Genomic DNA, 20,111 nt, shown 5'->3' on the forward strand with positions numbered 1-20,111 from the left:
AACAAATAACAATAAATAGAAGGACAAAGTTTATATAACTTAACAGGTACTCGCTCAGATCAAATCTTTGAGATAAGACTCGTTCTTCTTAAGAATTCAAAAAGCTTTACAATGACTGACTCATCATCCCCCAACAGATCGAATAGACTTGCTGGGAGCTGACAAGATCGTCTTAGCGTTGCATAATTACGGCATTCGACCAAAATATGCTCAACACTCAAAGCCACTCCACAACGCGCACACTCCGGGGGATCCCCGCGACTCATGAGGTACCCGTGAGTCAGCAGCGCGTGACCGATTAGCAACCGACACAGCACTACTTCCTCTCTGCGGTTCTCGCGGATGGCTGTCCCCCAGGGAGCTACTGTGTGTTTTATGGCTCTCGGCTTGTTGCACACCGTCCGAAACCAAGAATCACCCCAAACTCGTCTTAACTTCTCCTTCACCATTGGCTTTAGGTCTGACCCTGTCACCATAGCAGTAAAAGGAGGAAGCTCATGAGCACTCCCAGCAGCCCTGTCGGCAAGCTCATTTCCGGGAATTCCCGCGTGACCGGGCACCCACACCAGAACAACCTGTATATTTTGGACTTGAAGTCTGTGAATGGCACATCGGATGTCGCGCACAAGGACATGTTTTGGATACATGTCCTTGATTGCTTGCAGACTACTAAGCGAGTCGGAGCAGATGACCAGCCTTCTGGTCCTGGGGCAGACGATGTTCAATGCTTTAAAAATAGCGGTCAGTTCTGCCGTGTAGACTGACGCTACAGAGGGCAGACAGAATCTATACTCACGACTCGCCGTTATGAACGCACATCCGGTGCCATTCTCAGACCTAAATCCATCAGTGTAAATTATGTCGCAAGGTGCCCGAGCACTCAGGAGTTCCCGGAAAGCCTGCGTGAACACTAAATTAGAAGTGTTTTCTTTCTTGTACTTGTGAAGTGACAGGACAACTTCGGGACTTAATACTAACCAGGGAGGGATATCACTCTGGTAGCATTGGCTTACTTGGTACTCCTCGATACCAAGGTCCGAGAGAAGCGCTTTAGCCCTTAGTCCAAATGGAGCTGAGATGTTAAGGCGATTAGCATAGACTTCGATCAAGTAATTTTAAAATACGTATTCATATGCCGGATTTTCGGGCTTGGCTTTAAGGGAGTGAAAATAATTTATGGCAAGTTGCTTGCGTCTCATATCCAGCATTGGTTCACTAGCCTCCGCTAATAAGCTAGGTGTAGGGCTTGAACGAAAAGCTCCAGTAGCCAACCTGATCGCAGAGTGGTGAATCGAGTCAAGCATTCCTAACGCGTTTGGCCGGGCAGAAGAATAAACCTGAGAACCATAGTCAAGGCACGAACGGACAAAAGCTTTGTAGAAACGTAGCATACATGTCCTGTCCGCGCCCCACTTGGTCCCAGTAAGAACTCGAAGCATATTTAGCCTTTGTAGACATTTTGCCTTAAGGGATTTTAAGTGAGAGATCCATGTAAGTCGGGAATCAAATGTAAGACCCAAGAATCTCACAGTCCGACTTGATGTTATTCGGGATCTGTTCAAGGTAAGTGACGGTTCTAAATAGTTTCTTAGTCTGGAGAATGTTATACATTGGGTTTTGGAAGTAGAGAACGAAAATCCCGTCCGCCTACTCCATTCCTCTAGTCGCTTTATAGTTAGCTGCAGGGAACGCTCCGCCGTAGCAAGTCTTCTTGCAGAGACGTAAACGGCGAAGTCGTCCACAAACAAAGAACAGCGTACAGGATGGCGGACTCAAGCCGTTATGCCGTTTATGGCGACGGCGAATAACGTGCAGCTCAAAACGCTTCCCTGTGGTACCCCGTTCTCCAGATTGGTTGTGCTTGATAGGTTTGTCCCTAGTCTAACCTGAAATGTACGGTCAGACATGAACCCCTGAATGAAAGCCAGCATATTACCACTCACTCCCCATGCCTGGAAAGTGTTAATGATGCCTCTCCGCCACGCTGTGTCATATGCCTTTTTCAGGTCAAAAAATACAGCGACTACTTGCTTTCCCTCAAGGAATGCGTCACGTATTTGTCTCAAGGGAAACCATGAGGTCCAACGTCGATCGTCCTTGGCGAAAGCCGCATTGCTCTCTCGAAAGGAGATTGTTCTTTTCGAGGAACCAGATTAGCCTACGGTTTACCATCCGCTCCAACACCTTAGAAAGGCAGCTGGTAAGCGAGATGGGCCGGTAACTAGACGGAGATAGTTTTTTTTTTTTTTTTTTTTTTTTTTTTTTTTTTTTTTTTTTTTTAAGGGGCGAAAAACGCAGCGGTTATCATCGCCCTCAAGAGAAAATTGGCACCTACTCGTATTTGGTGGTGTCAATTAGGCAAACATAGATTACATTCTATAATAAAAAATATAAATAGGAATCAAGGCAAGTACGTGAGTAAATAATTTTAAATAACCTTATAACTAGATAACAATACATGTAACAAGGGAAAGACTGTAGAGAGGTCTTAATCCATATAGGAGCTAAAAATATAAATAGAACATAAATAAGGACAAGGTACAAAACATTAATTAAATAAACTGTAAAAACTTAACAAATTTTACTGCTACCAAGGTAGCTGTAAAGGGGCTAATTTGGCAGCTGTCATAAATAAAAATTAAATAATAAAATTAATAAATATTAACAACAATTAATAATCGGAATAGATAAACTTAACACAATACTATATTTTGTTTATCAGCGTTTATCCATTGAATAAGCATGTTTTTATTTTATTATTATAATGCATGCAATATTTTACTTCTTTACTACATAGTGATTTTTTTTCTTTGTTTTGTAACAGGGCGGAAAGTTCCACGTAACGTTTGGAACTCCGTCCGGAGCTCCAAAGGATCCTCAGTCGTGTCATCATCATTGATGGACAGTTGAGATGACTTAGATGATGACGTGTTAGGGTTCCTAACAGGTACTTTTGACCTGTTATCGACTTTAGTTTGAATATTCTTCTTAAGCTTTTCTGACAATTTCTTTCTCTCATCTAAACTTAAGGCAGGTTTCAAATTTTGCTGAACTTTATCTCTATACGTAAGACCTCCTGGTGAAGGTTTAACATAAGACTGTGCATTAGGTTTAGAGGAGGTCTGAACGTCTCGGGGAGATTTACTGGGTAAGACCACAGACTGTTCCCCAGCACCTGCGGCGAGGTGCTGAACCAGAGCAGCCACCTGCTCAGTCAATGCACGCACCATACCCTCCAAGACTGCACATGAGGAACACTGTGCAGTCTGAACAGGGACAGATACAGCTTCAGAGTAGGAAACTCCTTTTTTTGGAGTTGGGGCGACCCTCCTCCTGTACTCTTTACGCGCCTCGTTAAATGAAAGCTTTTCGATAGTCATAATTTTTAATATTTCTTTTTCTTCTTTAAAGATGTTACACTCTCTTGAGTATGCCGGATGTTTTCCCTTGCAATTGATGCATCGCGTCTCATTTTTGCACCCCTCCTCTTGGTGTCCTTCATCACCACAGCGGGAACATGTCTCCGGGTTCGAACACACTTTACTGGAGTGCCCGAACCTCTGACAGCGGAAACACCGCTGGGGGTTTTTAAAGTACGGCCGCACAGACAAAGACATATAACCGGCTTTGATGGTTTCTGGCGGATGGGGTTTTGCAAAGGTTAAAATAAGACCCGGGGTAGGAACCTTTACCCCGTTTTCGGTCCGAACAATCCTGACCACATCAGTCACCATCTCGCACTGCAGCTCAACCTTTATTTCCTCTTCACTGCAGTCCATAAGGTCTCGACAGAAAACGATTCCCTTGGAAGAGTTCAGAGAGGCATGAGGCTGGACAGTAATCGCTACCTGGTCAAAAAAACTCGTCATTTTAAGGAACTTCTTGGATTGGATGCAATTTGCAGCCTCCAACAGGATAGTTCCATTCCTCAGCTTCCTTATAGATTTAGGTTGCCCTCCACAGGCTACTAAAGATTTGTGGATAAGGAACGGGCTCACCTTAGTCAAAGTCTTTCCATCTTCCTTATGACTTAGCACAAGAAATAAGGGAGTAGGAATATTTATCTCATCGTCGGTTTGGTCTTTTTCCATTTTTCTTTGCTTGTTTTGATCGAGCTCACATTCTGAGTCAGACAACTGCCGTTTCTTCTCTAGATCACTTTGATCTCTAGTTACTACGCTTCGCCCTAGTTTTGGGGTGGTTTCAGTTTCCATAAGTATTTTAACCAGCGCATCGTGTGTAAGGGTGCAGGCCGAGATACACCGGGAACGGGCACGCCCTCGATAAAACTGGGTCCCGTGGGAGCCCAGGTTAATCTACCCCAGATCCCCGGGGCCCGGTGTTGACTCGTTTAACCAGGCTGGGTATACTCGCACGGCCTGGGCTCGCACGTTGCAGCAGGAGCTCCGACACTCCTGCTCAATACACACTTCCTGACCAAGGACATCGAAGTGGCTGGCTTCTGAACCAGTACATGACTTACGCCTCGGCAGAGACAAGCTCACATCAGCTCTCACCGACACCAGATAGGGCACCTAGTGCCGGCTTAAGCACTCCCAGCGAGCCATGCACTGGAACGGTCGAACAGAGCGGGTACTAATAGACCCTGGAGGGGGATTGGGTAGGAATTAAGGAAATGGTTAGGTGGGTGTGGGCAGTTTAACGTCATACCCAGGACGGCGGAGATAGTTTGTCCTGTCCCGGTTTGTATAAGGGGATAACATGGGATTTACGCCATGCTAGTGGGAAAGTTTGTTCCTCAAACACTCTATTGTAGAGCGCTAAGAGGGCCCCCTTACCCTCTGAGGGTAAATGTCTAAGCATGGCATAGTGCACGTCATCCGGACCAGGAGCAGAGTTGGAAGTACATGACAGTGCGGAGTCCAACTCCTGCATAGAAAAACTTATATTTAAGGGACATGGATTTGGATTGTTGAGTAGTATGTCTATTTGTTCAGAATATTGCTTATATATCAAAAACTCAGGACAGTAAGACGAACTTTTTGAAACCTCCGATATAGAGGAGGCCAACAGGTCGGCAACATCCCGGGGATCAGTCACAACGTCTCCGCCCGACTTGAGTCCCAAAATTGGCAAAGGTTGGGATTTGCCGCACACCGACCTTAACCTTCTCCATACTTCGGCCTTTGGAGTTGTTCGAGATATTGTGGTCACGAAATTTTGCCATGAGGTTCTTCGGGAATTTCTGAAGACTCGTCGCGTTTTTGCCCTATGGAACCGGTAGGTTTCAAGATTTTCTTGAGTTGGGCGTTTGTTGAATCTTCGCAGGGCGCGTCTTCGCTCTCGCAATGCTCTCGAACACTCCTCTGTCCACCAAGGAACATTTTTTCGTCTTGGTTCGGGTGATGTCTTCGGAATGCTATCCTGAGCTTCTGTTATTATAGAGTTTGTAAAATGTTCTACTACAGTATTTATGTCCAATGGAGTATTTATATCAAGTAATGTAAATTGTTTTTGGAATTTATCCCAGTCACCTTTATCGATGATCCATTTTGGTCTTCTAGTGATATTCAACGAAGAATCAGGTATTTTGATCTGAATTGGGAAGTGATCACTCCCGAATGTGTCGGAGAGGACCTCCCAGTCGAATCTATGAGCAAGTTCTGGACTGCATATAGATAAATCTATAGCAGACCGACCTCCCGTCCTTGGACACAGGTAAGTTGGGGATCCGTCATTAAGGACGAAGATGTTTTGATCTCCGAGGACTCTTGCGACCAAGTTTCCTCTTGGTGTGGAATGGTCTGACCCCCAAATGTTGTGGTGGGCATTGAAGTCGCCTAGGAGAAGAAAAGGCTTCGGTAACTGGCCGATCAGTGCCTCGAGATCACCTTGACAGAGGGTGACTGGGATTGGTGGAAAGTAGACGGTACATATATACAGTTTAAACGGAACTTGGAATGACACACAAACACATTGGAGATTGGATTGGAGGGGCACCTCAGAGGCACCTAGGGATTCATCCACGAATAGAGCAACACCACCACAGGCATGCCCGTCGTGAGGGAAATCTTCACGAAAGATGTCAAATCGCCTCAAGGGGGTTTGGCATCCCGGGTGGAGTTTAGTCTCTTGGATGCTAATTACATGAGGTGTTTTGGTTTGTAAAATATGTTTTACATCTTCCAAATGTCCGCGATAACCATTAATATTCCATTGGATAATTTTAAATTCGTTCATGTTTTATTTAACTGTATGTAATTTTCTTTTTTTTTTAGTTTTATTAAGTTTAAATGTACCTTGAGTTGTTTGAAATTCCGATCGAAGCAGAAGGTCATCTCCCATTTCATCCTCATCAACTATGGAAAGTTGAGAAGAGCTGGGAGTGGGGGGTGAAACAGTGCTTCCCTTTGTTCTCGCCTGAGCTTTCGATCGGATTTGGGTTTTAAGTCTCTCTTGGAGAGACTTCCTTTCCTCCGCCGTTTTGGAATGGTTAGATGGTCGTTCTTTACCTTTAGCGGGTGCCACGGACACAGAAACTGGCCTGGGAATGGCTCCTGTTTGTTTCGGGGGTCCCTGTGCTACGGGGGCAGAAGTAGTATGACTACTCGCTTGTGTTTGCGGCAAGGCCTTGGCATTTAACTGCTGCACCAAGGCAGCGACCTGTTTAGTGAGTTCCCGCACCATGCCCTCCAGAGCGGAGCAGGAGGAGCACTGTGCGGGCTGGACTGGAGGAGCAGAAGCGGCCTGAGAGTAGGAGATGTCTTTTCTTGGAGTTTGTCCAAGTCGTCTCCTATACTCCCTACGGGCGTCGCCAAAAGACAGTTTTTCTAGTGTAACTAACTTCAATATCTCTTTCTCCTCCAAATAAATCTTGCAACTGCGAGAGCTTGAAGAGTGCTTGCCCTTACAGTTCACACAGTGCTCTTCTCCGCTTGTGCAATCTTTGTCATTGTGGCCACTTTGACCACATCTGCTACATGTCTCTAAGCCGCTGCATGTTTTGCTCGAATGTCCGAAACGCTGGCATCTGAAACATCTTTGGGGATTTCTGAAGTAAGGTTTAACTTGAAGAGAAAGGTATCCTGCTCTAATCGTGGTTGGTGGGTGAGGGAGGGCGAAGGTCAAAATGTGACCTGGTGTGGGGGTTGATACACCATTCTCGACCCTCGTTATTCTCACCACATCAGTGACGAGAGAATCCTTTAACTCTTCCTTCAGTTCCGCTTCTGAGCAACACAGCATCTCGCGACTGAAAACTATTCCCTTACTGCAATTTAGAGATTCATGAGGCTGTACAGTGATTTCTACCTGATCGTAAAAAGTCTTCATGGAGAGGAACTTCTGAGCTTGTAGAGCGTTTACCGCCTCAACCAGAATAGTTCCGTTACGAAGTTTCCTGACCGATGACGGCGAACCGCCTGCTCCGACTAATGCCTTGTTGATCACAAAGGGACTTACTTTGGACAGATTTTCGCTCTCGCTTTTGTGTTTAAACACAAGGAAAAGTGGCGTAGGAAGATACTGTTTGTTTGAGTTACTTGTATTACTTAGTCTTATCTGTTTACTTATTTCTTCCCCATCTTCGGATTCTGAAGAGTAGGGACGTTTTTTATCTAAATCATTACTCGATTCTCTTGTTACTACTCGTTGTGTGTTTTGCCCGTAGGGTAAGGGTTCATTGCCCACATCCATAATTTGTAGTTTACCAGCGCATCGTGAGTAAAGGTGCAGGCCGAGACACCGGGAACGGGTATACCCTACAGTACCTGTCAGCCGTAGCTTGGCAGGCAGCCCCACCCCAGTTCCCCGGGGCCCGGTGTTATCTCGTTTAACCGAGCCGGGAATTCACGCACGGCTCGGGCTCGCACGTGGCAACAGAAATCTCCGACATATCTGTCCATTACTCACTTCCTGACCAGGGACCGAAGTGGCTACACCGCTACCACACAGCCCCGAACACGGGCATGCTCGAGGATCTGTGTAGCAGTTCCGGCACTCCCAGCAAACAACACGACCCAGTCGGGGCAGGATTAGGAGTTTTCGGTTAGATAGGGTGAGGTGCCAGGTGCGGACAATAGTCTGGCACCAGCTCAGGGGTACGAAAGGTCGCCAACCTTAAAGCGTCCGGGCAGGGCGCTCCCCTACGGAGAAAAATGGAAAAAGAAGGTAGAACATGGATAGGAAAGAAGTAAGAAAAAACGAGGGCTGCAAGAAAGAAGAAATGCAGACCATAGAATAGACCCTGGTGCGAAGAGAAGGAACACAGGGTAGACAGTTTAAGGGATTGGGTAGGAATTGGGGGAATGGTTTGGTGGGGGTGGGCAGTTTAACGTCATACCCAGGACGGGACAAAAGAGGAAAGGGAATAAACCACACATTGTCTGAAGAAACCCACAAGTTAGTGACAGATCACATAAGGTCCTTTCCTCTGAAAGAGTCTCACTATAGTGGAAAAAAATTATATTATCTCAGCTCCGACCTAACTTTAAAGAAAATGTGGAAATTGTTCTTATTGAAACACCCTTATATCAAAGTTAGCTATTACTTTTATTGGAAGTACTTTAGAGAAAACTTTAATTTTCGCTTTGGGTGTCCACAAGTTGATACATGTGCTGTTTGCGAAGAGCTAAATGTAAAAATTAAATCTCCTCACCTAAATGAAGCAGCAAAAGAGCTGCAGTTGCTGGACTTCTTGTTCACAAAAGAAAGAGCAAAAAATTTTACAAACAACTCGATGAGGAAAAAATTTCAGAAGATCATATTCTAGCCCTCACTTTTGATTACATGAAAACAGTAAGTTTGCCAAAAATTCCAGTACAGGACCTTTACTATTTCAGGCAGTTATCAATAAATATATTTTGCATAAATGACATTAAGAAGAATAAAAGTGTAATATACCTATATCATGAGGGGAATAGGAAAAAGGGACCAAATGAAGTGTGCACCTTCATACATGATTACTTGTGCTACTTTTAGTGTATCGCCAGTAATTACGCATTATCAGTTTCCTGTAGGAAACGTCCAATGTCCTATTGCTCATGGGAAAATAGTTTACAGAAGTCAAATGAAATAATTAATGAAGATAAATTAAATAGGTCCTTAGTTACTTTAAATATCTGTAATTTAATGAGATCATGCATAAGGGTACCGTGGTGCTACAGCATCACATTCGACCCACCAAAAAGGGAAAAATCATACCTGAGGAATGATTTTTTCCAACTGTAAATTTACTGAGTATGTAATAGAAGTGTGATTTGGTTACAATCATATCAACTGATAGATTACTTCGCGGTGGCTAGGCGTCTAGCCAGCAGTGGTAAGCCGTTATCTTACCTCCTTCCTTTGTCAGAGTCTAGTGACTTGTTTACAAGGACCTGAGTATTCCTTGACTGACTAAAATACTTAATGTAAATACGTAATGGATAAAATGAACATAGGTAAAGTAAAATCTATTTTACCTCTAAAAATTAAGCTAGAACACATATAGGTCTTCACTATTTAATGTTATTAGTGCATAGACAATCGTCAAAGCTTTTATTTATTTTTTTTCATTGCGTAAGCATATATTATCTGGAAATTACAATCAAAGCATATTTAATATTTAGTGACGCTAGTAGTAGAGAGCAATATAAGACCTATTTACCAAGCTTTGCATTGCGGTTATGTATAATTGAAAAGCTAGTAATATCAATATAAATATAATAATACATGGTGATAATAATATGGCTTTAGTCGGAATTTCAATGTTTATGTTGATATTTGAATTTTTTTTTCAAGAATTTTGTTGTCACGGCAGTATAATATTTTATTTAGTATTTTCGCTATCGTTTTGTTGATAACAGCTTGTTTGCGGTTTTTAACAGTGTAAGGATGTGGTGTTGGTGGGTGGCGTATTGCGTTACAATATGTTACATGTTACACAGTACTTAGAGTGAGTTGGTCCTCACCTTGTGTACAATGTGGTTCGAGATTTCTTTCGATACCTTCACGGCTATTCCTCCCGCCACTATTGAGGAGTGGTGTCATATTGTAGTGTCGATAAATACAGTGACGCTTGACATCGAGGCGTATACTTGTCCATTTGAGATAGATTCTGGTGATAGGCAAACAATTTAAAATGTTCAGTAAGGTAAGTTTCTTTTTATTTCTTTTACTATTATGTCATTTTTCAGAAGGGAAAGACTAGTGTAACAATACCACGTTATCAGGACATCGTATAGAAATACCTTAAGCCTTTGAGTGCCGCAGCGTCTACATAGTAGATGTTGTTAAATGTGCATAAATTGCCGGCATCTACCCAGTAGACGATTTGTATTTAATTAATATCACATATAATTCATTTTTGTTTTGACAAATAACTTATTTCACGGCAATCTACAAGTTTCAAACAATCGATTATGATTGATTTTTATTGTTCACCGCCCCCTTGTAGTTATTTGCCATCAGAAAAAAAAACAGATGACGCAATAGTTGGTCAGCTGCTACTTGTTGCCATTAACTACACAGTTTCGTTTGTTGGGTGTTTACATTGTGCTAGTTTCGTGTGTTTAAGCTGAAAACTGTTGTTATTACTATTCTGCAATTGTGTTCAGTAAAACTTACAATGCATTTATAAACTTCTTTTTTCGTGTTTAGTGACGTATATTTTATTGTTGGATTGGTGATGAAGTAAAACGCAAGTTCCAATCAAACTATTTTAGGTGAAGTAAGGTTATATTGTAGGCCTGTGTATATTTTTATAAACTTTTTATATAATTAGTATTTTACAGTCGTCTTACTTCATTGAGTGAAATAGGATAGTTATAATATTGTTTCTAAACTTTTGACAAACTTGAACAAAAATTGCTTTTTGTTGTATTTTGTATATATTGCAGAATCTGGTTAAATATTACTGTAACACACCATATTATGCATGATTTTTGTTCAGTTTTTCATGCTCTTTCATATGGTATAGCTAAAAAAAATTTAAAAAATATTGTATAAATAAAATTTTAGTTCAAACTTGAAATTTTTTTTTTAAATTTTTTAGTTTTTTGTTATAACCTATATTCTTTTTGTGTAAATAAAAATAAAATTATATGGAAAAAATACCTTGTTTTATAACACACAAACTAAAAAAAAAAAAATTATTCAAATCGGTTGAATTGTTTTTTTAATATAGTTTTTTCCACACACGCTTGCAAAACAGAAGGAAATGCTCCGGCAATTTATGCGTATGACTTGGGAAATATGCCGTGGCACTCAAAGGGTTAAACTAGCAAAACATTCATGATTAAATATGATTACAACTAGAATTTTACGAAATAATGGATATATGAAACGTAATACTAAACTTAGTCACAACCTTGTTTACGTTTTAATTTATTTTCTTTCATTTCATTTTGCCCTTCCAATTTTCTTTTTGCCTACACTGCACTTCACTTGATGGTTCACCCTGGATGCTCGGAGTATGCAGTTGACGTTGCCACCTGTCTTAACACCAGGTTGCAGGGAATGGAGGTGGGTCAGGTGCCACGGTTGAATCTTCCTTCAGTTGGTCAAAGCCTTTGGAGTTTCTCCTGCGGTAGGTTTGACTAGGAGTAGAGTAGTGTGATCCTCGGTCAGTTTGTAATATGAGATGACTGTAGATGGTTCGAATGATGACTATTGACAGGAGCAGTGATATCAATAGGGTAAGTATTAATATTCCAGCCATAATGTAGTATATGGAGTTCTCTTGAGATATGGCTATGTGATTGGATGTAATATTCCTCGGCACATCTGGTTCATTAGTAGGTGTGGTTCCGCCGGGTGGCATGGTCTCGGTGCTGACGACAATGGTTGATACTTTGGAGAAAATCTGAGCAATTAATTCTTAAATGGTGACGGATACCCTTGTAGTGAACGGGTGGTGTTCTGGCAGTCACAATCATGTGGGTGATATTACTGTGGGTGGCTGGTACTCTCGGTGCAGTCCAGGTCAGTGTAGTGTATTCAAGACTGTAAATGTGAACCCCTCTCCATACGTTTGCCGTGTAATTTTTTTTTAACTTATAATTTTAGATGTTATTCTCAGTCTATGGTTAGTGGTCATTTTATAACTATACATTTTTTATTTTTTTTACATATTAGACTTACTTACCAAATTAAATGTGTTTATTTATGTTTTTTTTTCTGCAATTCACATTTACTCCTATATTGTGGTATATAAAAACTTACAAACAGATCGTGAGAGCAGCGAAAAGACAATTATTTTATCAAAATTGAATTAAGTTTCCCTACATTTTGATCTGGTTCTCAAAGCAGGACCCTCATCAGGAAATGTGTGTGGTTGAGCGATTTCTATGCTTTCCGGTTCCCAATCCCTATCTTTAGGGTCGTCCAGGGGTTCATCCATTACTGTGTCGTCGGGGTCAAATTCAATAGGTGTTATTTCGTGGAATACATCCTCTACGAAATTATCGTCTACTAGAATTGGACCATCTGCCCAACTTAATTCTCCCATCTGTACGCCACTAGATTCCTGAGTCGTATGATTTTCAAAATAATTTTCTTGTTCAACCAACGGTATGTCTTGAACTTTAACGGGTCTTTTATTTTCAGTTTCCGGTGATAAACACGCTTTCAACCTATTTACATGTAAATTTGTGAGTCTACCATTAATGTCTATTCTATACACGAGTTCATTTATTTTGTCCATCACTACATGCGGTCCAGACCAGTAGCGTTTGAATTTAGCCTGAGCTCCCTTCTTAATATCTGGATGATAAACTTAAACAAAACTACCCACTTCATACTCCCTGAGTCTTGTGCCCTGATCATAGTACTCTTTATTTTTTAATCTAGTCTCTTCTGTTAGTTTAGCTGCTAATTCATTGGCTTCTTTAATTTTGTCGGCCAGGTCTTCTACTGGTGTTCCAGTTTTAGAAGAATGAGCATACTCATCGTCTAAAGGTAATCTCATCTCCCTTCCGTGCATAAGAAAAAATGGTGATTGCTTGGTAACCGGGTGTTTGGCATTCCTAAGTGCCATCAGCACGTATGGAATGTATTTATCCCAATTTCGACTGTCTTTGTTAACATAATGGGACACCATAGTGGCAATTGTACTATGTTGCCTCTCACATAGTCCATTACTCATCGGATGCATAACAGATGTCTGAATTTTGGAAATTTTCATTAACTTGCACACTTCTTTAAACAATTTTGAAAGGAAATTTGTGCCACAATCAGTTAATAAATATTTTGGTACTCATAATCTAGTGACAATATTAGTAACAAAAGCCTTTGCAATCGACTCAGCTGTTTGGTCGGGTATCGATACTGCTTCAACCCATCTAGTTGCATGGTCAATAAAAGTCAAAAGATAACGATTACCATTTCCGGTGACCACTAATGGTCCGACTATATCCATACTAACCATGTCCATAGGGACTTTGACTGTATCAAAGAGACCCATGGGAGCAGTGTATCTTTTACCAGGTTTCCTTAAGTTACATGAATGACACTTAGTGACATATTCTGTAACGTCTTTATTCATGGTAGGCCAGTAGTATTGTGATTTTATTGAATCTAGTGTTTTCTTTATGCCTTGATGACCACTGGAAACACATGAACGGTGCGTTTCTAATACTTTAGTGATCGTCCCTTGAGGAATCACTAATTTCTTTTCTTCTTCATCTGACTTGTACAATAAGCCATCGATATCATAAAGGAAATCTTGGTTTTCTCCTTTCTTGATTTGGTTACTTATTTCATTTCAAAAGGGATCAACACGTTGTGATTGCAGAAAAACATCACGAGACGAAATAGGCCTACAAATAGTTCTTATTCTAGACAACGCGTCTGCTGCCTGATTTAGTTTGCCTTTTCGGTGTTCAACATCGAAGTCAAACTCCGAAAGTTTGAGAGCCCATCTAGTCAATCGACTGTTAGGGTCTTTAAGTGAAAAAAATCCATTTAATGGCTGCACAGTCTGTTCGAAGGGTGAAATATAAAACTTAAATAACTGAATTATTTCTATATACTGATGTATATTCAATTACATGTTTGATTTAATTCTACTTGTTAAAACTGACATTTAGGTAAATAAAAAATTTTATTTTTAGGATATAGTGAAACAAATGAAATGTAGACCATTTGGAGAAATGTATGACTGCATGCACTTTATTAACTGTACTGTGAGTGGACTGACTGGTATGACAGCTTGCCACGGCTGCGGTGGTTGCCCAGATGGTAGTTGAGTGACTTCTGGGTGATTAACACCTTTTTGCACACGTGACACTTGAACATCTGCGGCCTTTTGCGGTGAAGTTTAGGTGTGTCTTGAGTCAGGTCTATTAATGGTGGTGGCATGTTGCGGTCCACAGTCCTGCCCACACTCCTTCCCTGACTGTGCGGCACAAATTGGTTCTACAACACCAAAACATAATTTTTACAATACCAGTTGGGCCTCTAAGTATACTTGTACAAAGGAAAATATTTGAATCAGTTAACAGTCCTGCCCACACTCCTTCCCTGACTGTGCGGCACAAATTGGTTCTACAACACTAAAACATAATTTTTACAATACCAGTTGGGCCTCTAAGTATACTTGTACAAAGGAAAATATTTGAATCAGTTAACAGTCCTGCCCACACTCCTTCCCTGACTGTGCGGCACAAATTGGTTCTACAACACCAAAACATAATTTTTACAATACCAGTTGGGCCTCTAAGTATACTTGTACAAAGGAAAACATTTGAATCGGTTTTTTAAAAGGGCGACATTCCAATAACATAAACTTTACAGTAACCACTAAAAACATCTTGTCTTATTATATATTTAATAAAAATAGATTTTTATTTTTTTAATATTTTGTATGTTATGCTCACAATAAATGGTTAAAATTTTATGTTTATAGAAGTACAATTACTATGCTTTCTAACCCTCTATTCATAAAAGTTACTGTAATTTTTTTTTTTAAAGGGCGATATTACATTACTTAAAACTTGTTTAGACTGATAAAAAGATTTATGTACACTTTATTAAAAGTTAAAAGTAAAGTGTGGGCAAGACTGTGGACCGCAATATAAGACATAATTATAATAAGATAAGATGTTTTTAGTGGTTACTGTAAAGTTTATGTTATTAGAATGTCGCCCTTTAAAAAACCAATTCAAATGTTTTCCTTTGTACAAGTATACTTAGATGCCCAACTGGTATTGTAAAAATTATGTTTTGGTGTTGTAGAACCAATTTGTGCCGCACAGTCAGGGAAGGAGTGTGGGCAGGACTGTGGACCGCAACATGCCACCACCATTAATAGACCTGACTCAAGACACACCTAAACTTCACCGCAAAAGGCCGCAGATGTTCAAGTGTCACGTGTGCAAAAAGGTGTTAATCACCCAGAAGTCACTCAACTACCATCTGGGCAACCACCGCAGCCGTGGCAAGCTGTCATACCAGTCAGTCCACTCACAGTACAGTTAATAAAGTGCATGCAGTCATACATTTCTCCAAATGATCTACATTTCATTTGTTTCACTATATCCTAAAAATAAAATTTTTTGTTTAACTAAATGTCAGTTTTAACAAGTAGAATTAAATCAAACGTGTAATTGAATATACATCAGTATATAGAAATAATTCAGTTATTTAAGTTTTATGTATTATGCTAAAACAAAAACTATATTCTACCAATTATTTGGACAGTTGCCTTCTGTGTCAGTTTAATTGAACCGTTTATTTCAGAAACCCGTCAACAGACATTTTTAACAAAAGCCATTTTATTACAGATTCTCATTTCCATTCTGTAAACACACATTTTAGTGCAGAAACACGTCAAGCGATATGCCCCTTACTGTGTTTGATTTCAAAATTAATATTGCGTTTAGTGCAGAAACCCGTCAAGCGTGGTCACTTGACAGGTTTCTGCAGTAAATTTCATTTTCATGGTGTGGCAGCACTGGGACACGTCACTCCTCTCACCCTCTGTTATTGTTTACTTCTACAAACAGTGGCATTCAGTCTTCAGTGGTTGTTCAACTTGATGTTTTGTTAGAGTTAATGTTTTGTTTTATTAGTTTTTTAAAAGATTTTGTGAGTTTTATTTCGTACTGTGTTTTGTAGGCTATTAATAGGTCTTATTAAATAGTGGGACTTTAAAAATGCAAAGTGAAAGTTCTGATGATGAACCTGTGGTTAAAAGGAAACGTGGTGTTGTCAATGAAGACAAGTATAAACGTAATGTTATACGGAAAGCAAGAACAAAAGGCGATTGTTACACAAATTACAAAGGTAACGTTGTACCAGACAAATCTATTCCTGTAGAACTTATTTGCAAATGCCCACGAAAGTGTATTTCTTTTATTGATGCTGAAATAAAAAGTCAGGTTTGGGAATGTTTTTATTCTCTGAGTACTAAAAATGAACAAGACGTGTACTTACAAACACTAATAGAAGCTAAGGAAGTAAAGCGTAGAGTAAAAAAACAAACTAATCCAAATTGTTCCAATGCTGATTTAGAAGGAACTCCAGACTCACACACTAAAAATAAATCTTTTGTATATAATATCAAAATCAATGGTATTATAACACCAGTTTGTAAAAATATTTTTTTACAAATACACGGAGTTTCTCGTGATCGAGTAGCAAGGCTAACTAACCTGTTAGTTAAAAATGAAATACCAATCGATTTGAGAGGCAAAAATCGTAGTGGAAACGCAATCGATGGCAAATTGTGTGTTGCTATCCATGAACACATTTCTCTATTTGAGGTCAGGGAAACTCACTATGGAACCAAGAAAAAGCAATATTTGGATGCAACGTTAAATGTGTCTAAAATGTATGAAATGTTTCAGACCACTCATCCAGATCTTAAGGATTCAGTTAAATATAGTTTTTATTACAAATATTTTAAAGAAAACTTTAACTTGTCATTTGGGCGGCCACAGGTCGATGTCTGTAGCCAGTGTGAAAACTACAAAGCAAAACTTCGAGATCAAGAGCTGAGCGACAATGTCAAGCGCAGCGTGATTGCAGAACAAATTGTTCATAAGCGCAGGGCAAAAAAGTTTTTCTTAAAACAACAGGAAATGTCGCAAAATAAGGACGATGATACAGTTGTCATTTGCATAGATTACATGCAGAACCTTCCTCTCCCTCATTTACCAGTTCAAGAGGTTTTCTATATGCGACAGCTGTGGGTTAATGTTTTCTGCGTTCACGACATGAAAACAAATAGAGCAAAAATGTATATGTACCATGAGGGGGAGGCTAATAAGTCGCCTGATGAGGTGTGTTCAATGTTACTACACTACCTTCAAATGGAAGTATTTCCACTTGGAAAGAAAAATATTGTCCTTTTTAGCGATGGCCCCTCAGGTCAAAATAAAAACCACTGTGTGGTGCGGTTTTTTAATGAACCTGTGTGATCAGGGACTGGTTGAGACGATTTCACACTATTTTCCTGTGAGAGGCCACTCATTTTTAGCCTGTGATCGGGACTTTGGTAACATAAAACGGGTTGTGCGTAGAGCTGACCGAGTATACACGCCCGACCAATATGCTGAGATGATCCTTAAAGCAAGCAAAACTGGCCGTTTTGATGTTATCCAAGTAAGAAGTGACATGATCTTTTCTTTTAGCAGTTGGTGGCCAAAACATTACAAAAAGACTGTTAGCTCTGACGAAACAAGTGGAAGAGGTGTTCCAAGAAATGAAAAAAATACCTTTTAAGGTGTCTACATACAAAGAATTCAACTACAACAAGGCGGAACGAGGAAAGGTTGTGGTCAAGGAGTTCATTGATGGCTTTACCTCCTCAACATTTACCTTCAAGAAGTACAACACTGTTCCCGAACTCCCAACGGAGCAAGCATATCCATTTGGAAAGGTACCCATTAACATAAAAAAAATCAATGACATTGTTAAACTGAGAAAGTACACATCTGGGTACGAAGCCTTTTACAACAGTATCGTACAGTGGCCTACATCAGAAGCTGAATGCAACGTAGATAGAGAGTATGACGATTAGATTAAATACATGTACTTTACACTAAGTAAATAAATGTAGTTGATTGATGTGATTTATCTTCTTTCTATTACCATTCTGACCTAAAAACCCCTTTTTAAAATAAAAAACAAAACTTTATTGCAGAAACCCGTCAAGTGAAAAAATTTTATAATTTTTTAAAAATGTTATTACAAAATTTAAAACTTTACTAAAAACTGTATTTGTTTTAGAAAGGTATGAAGTATTATTTAAAAAAATGTGAAGCATATATCTATGATATTAGGCGAGATAAAAAGTTTTTCTTCGTTTACCGAAAATCCTAAAAACTGCACTTGACGGGTTTCTGAAATAAACGGTTCAATTGTTGTATTAATAAATTGTCTAAAAAACAACATGTTATGGGTTCTTCATGACATGTTATTTATCCTGTAGATAACATAATAAACACCTTAAATATATTGGTTTATTTGTAAATAAATGTAAATAGTTATTTTCTAAAACTGATGTTTATTTATTACTGTACCTTTCATCATTTGACTACCTAACTATAAACGTGTATTACACGGACGAAGTAGTGTGAACTGCTTCAGCGATGACACACGCCGCCGAGCCGCCCGCTTCCGATTCTTGTTTTATATTAGAGCGGTCTGTAGGCTAAATCATACATTTTGGTCAAAAATGTTTTAGATAAAAAAATAAATTCAGTTCATAATCTACAACTTTCCCGCTTACACAATTTCTCTGACCAATAAATAAAAAAAAAACTTCACTGAGTACTTTTTTGATGTCATGGTTTTGGTAAGGTTATTTTAAAACACACAAATTAATTACTATTTATGACAAATATTAAAATATAGCTACACCGGTAGCAAGAGTTTGTATCAATTAGCAATAATGCAAAGTTTCAAAATTTTATTTAAATTCTAAATGTATAAAAACGCAGTTTAATTGAAGCGCGGGTATTAAAGTTGGTGTATTTTCTAATGTGATTTTGCGTTTCTACAGCGGACCAAGATGGCCGCCATCAGCTCGCTTCCTTGAACTAGTCTTAAACAGAATAGCCACTCTATCTTATTCTGTCCTCGCTGTGTGGGCCATGTACAAAAGAGAATGGGTGCCCGGTTGCGAACACTAACAACGAAACGTGGCAAACAGAAACTTTCAGATGATAAGACAATTGGTGGCCGGGGAAGGTTGACAGATTCTGCGATCCAATAGATCACTACCTATTATGGACTTGCCATCAGGAGAAATGTTGATAGTCTGACTAAGATGAAACAAGCTGTTTGGGCAGTATACTACCACCTTATTTCTTCTGATTCTCAGCCAGCACATGGGCTTTGCCCTAAAGATCATTAGACGTGGTGCAAGTTTCAGAAATCAGTCCATAATAAGGAAGTATACCAACACAAAGAGCACTTTCACCTTCCAGTTGTGGTTATGGAGGAAATTAAGCCCATTTTCAGGGACCTTAGCAATAATGAACTGTTGAAGAGGTGTTTGCATGGCGGTACACAGAACCAAAGTGAATCGCTCAATAACATGATTTGGGCTCGTATTCCCAAGCGAACTTTTGTCATGCTATCAACTCTAGAATTAGGGGTATGTGATGCTATTGCAGTCTTAAACAAAGGCAAATATAGTCAGATGCGAAGTGTTTGCTAAATTAGGGGTTGTACCTGGGGTAAACTGTGTGTATGTGCTTCAAGACCTGGACATGCTACGCATCAAAAAAACGAATAAAGCCATCGATGAAATAGAAAAAAAGTGTCGAAGACAGACTATACTGGCAAAAAAGAGGATATAAGACGACTATAAAGCAGAGGAAGCAGACAATCCCTCATATAGTGGAGGAATGCACTTATAAAGTAAATTTAGTTGCTAAGCTAATGGATGTTCCAATTAAATAGCTTTTTTCGAAAATGAATTTTGTTGGTCAATAAGGAACATTATCTCCAAAACTAGAAATGATAGATCAATAATTTTTTATTTTGGAGAGGACATTAATCTTCACATTTTAACACACGGTTTAACAAAAATTTCAATCAGAAAATTTTTTATTGCGACTAATTAATAAAAATTACTGGTAATTTTTAGAGTATTTTTTTAATTGCCAAAAATAGAAAAAAAAATTTTTTGCAAAACATCTTGTGTTAAAATATGTATATTG

The sequence above is a fragment of the Homalodisca vitripennis genome, chromosome 3 (assembly GCF_021130785.1).
Source record: "Homalodisca vitripennis isolate AUS2020 chromosome 3, UT_GWSS_2.1, whole genome shotgun sequence".
NCBI lineage: Eukaryota > Metazoa > Arthropoda > Insecta > Hemiptera > Cicadellidae > Homalodisca > Homalodisca vitripennis.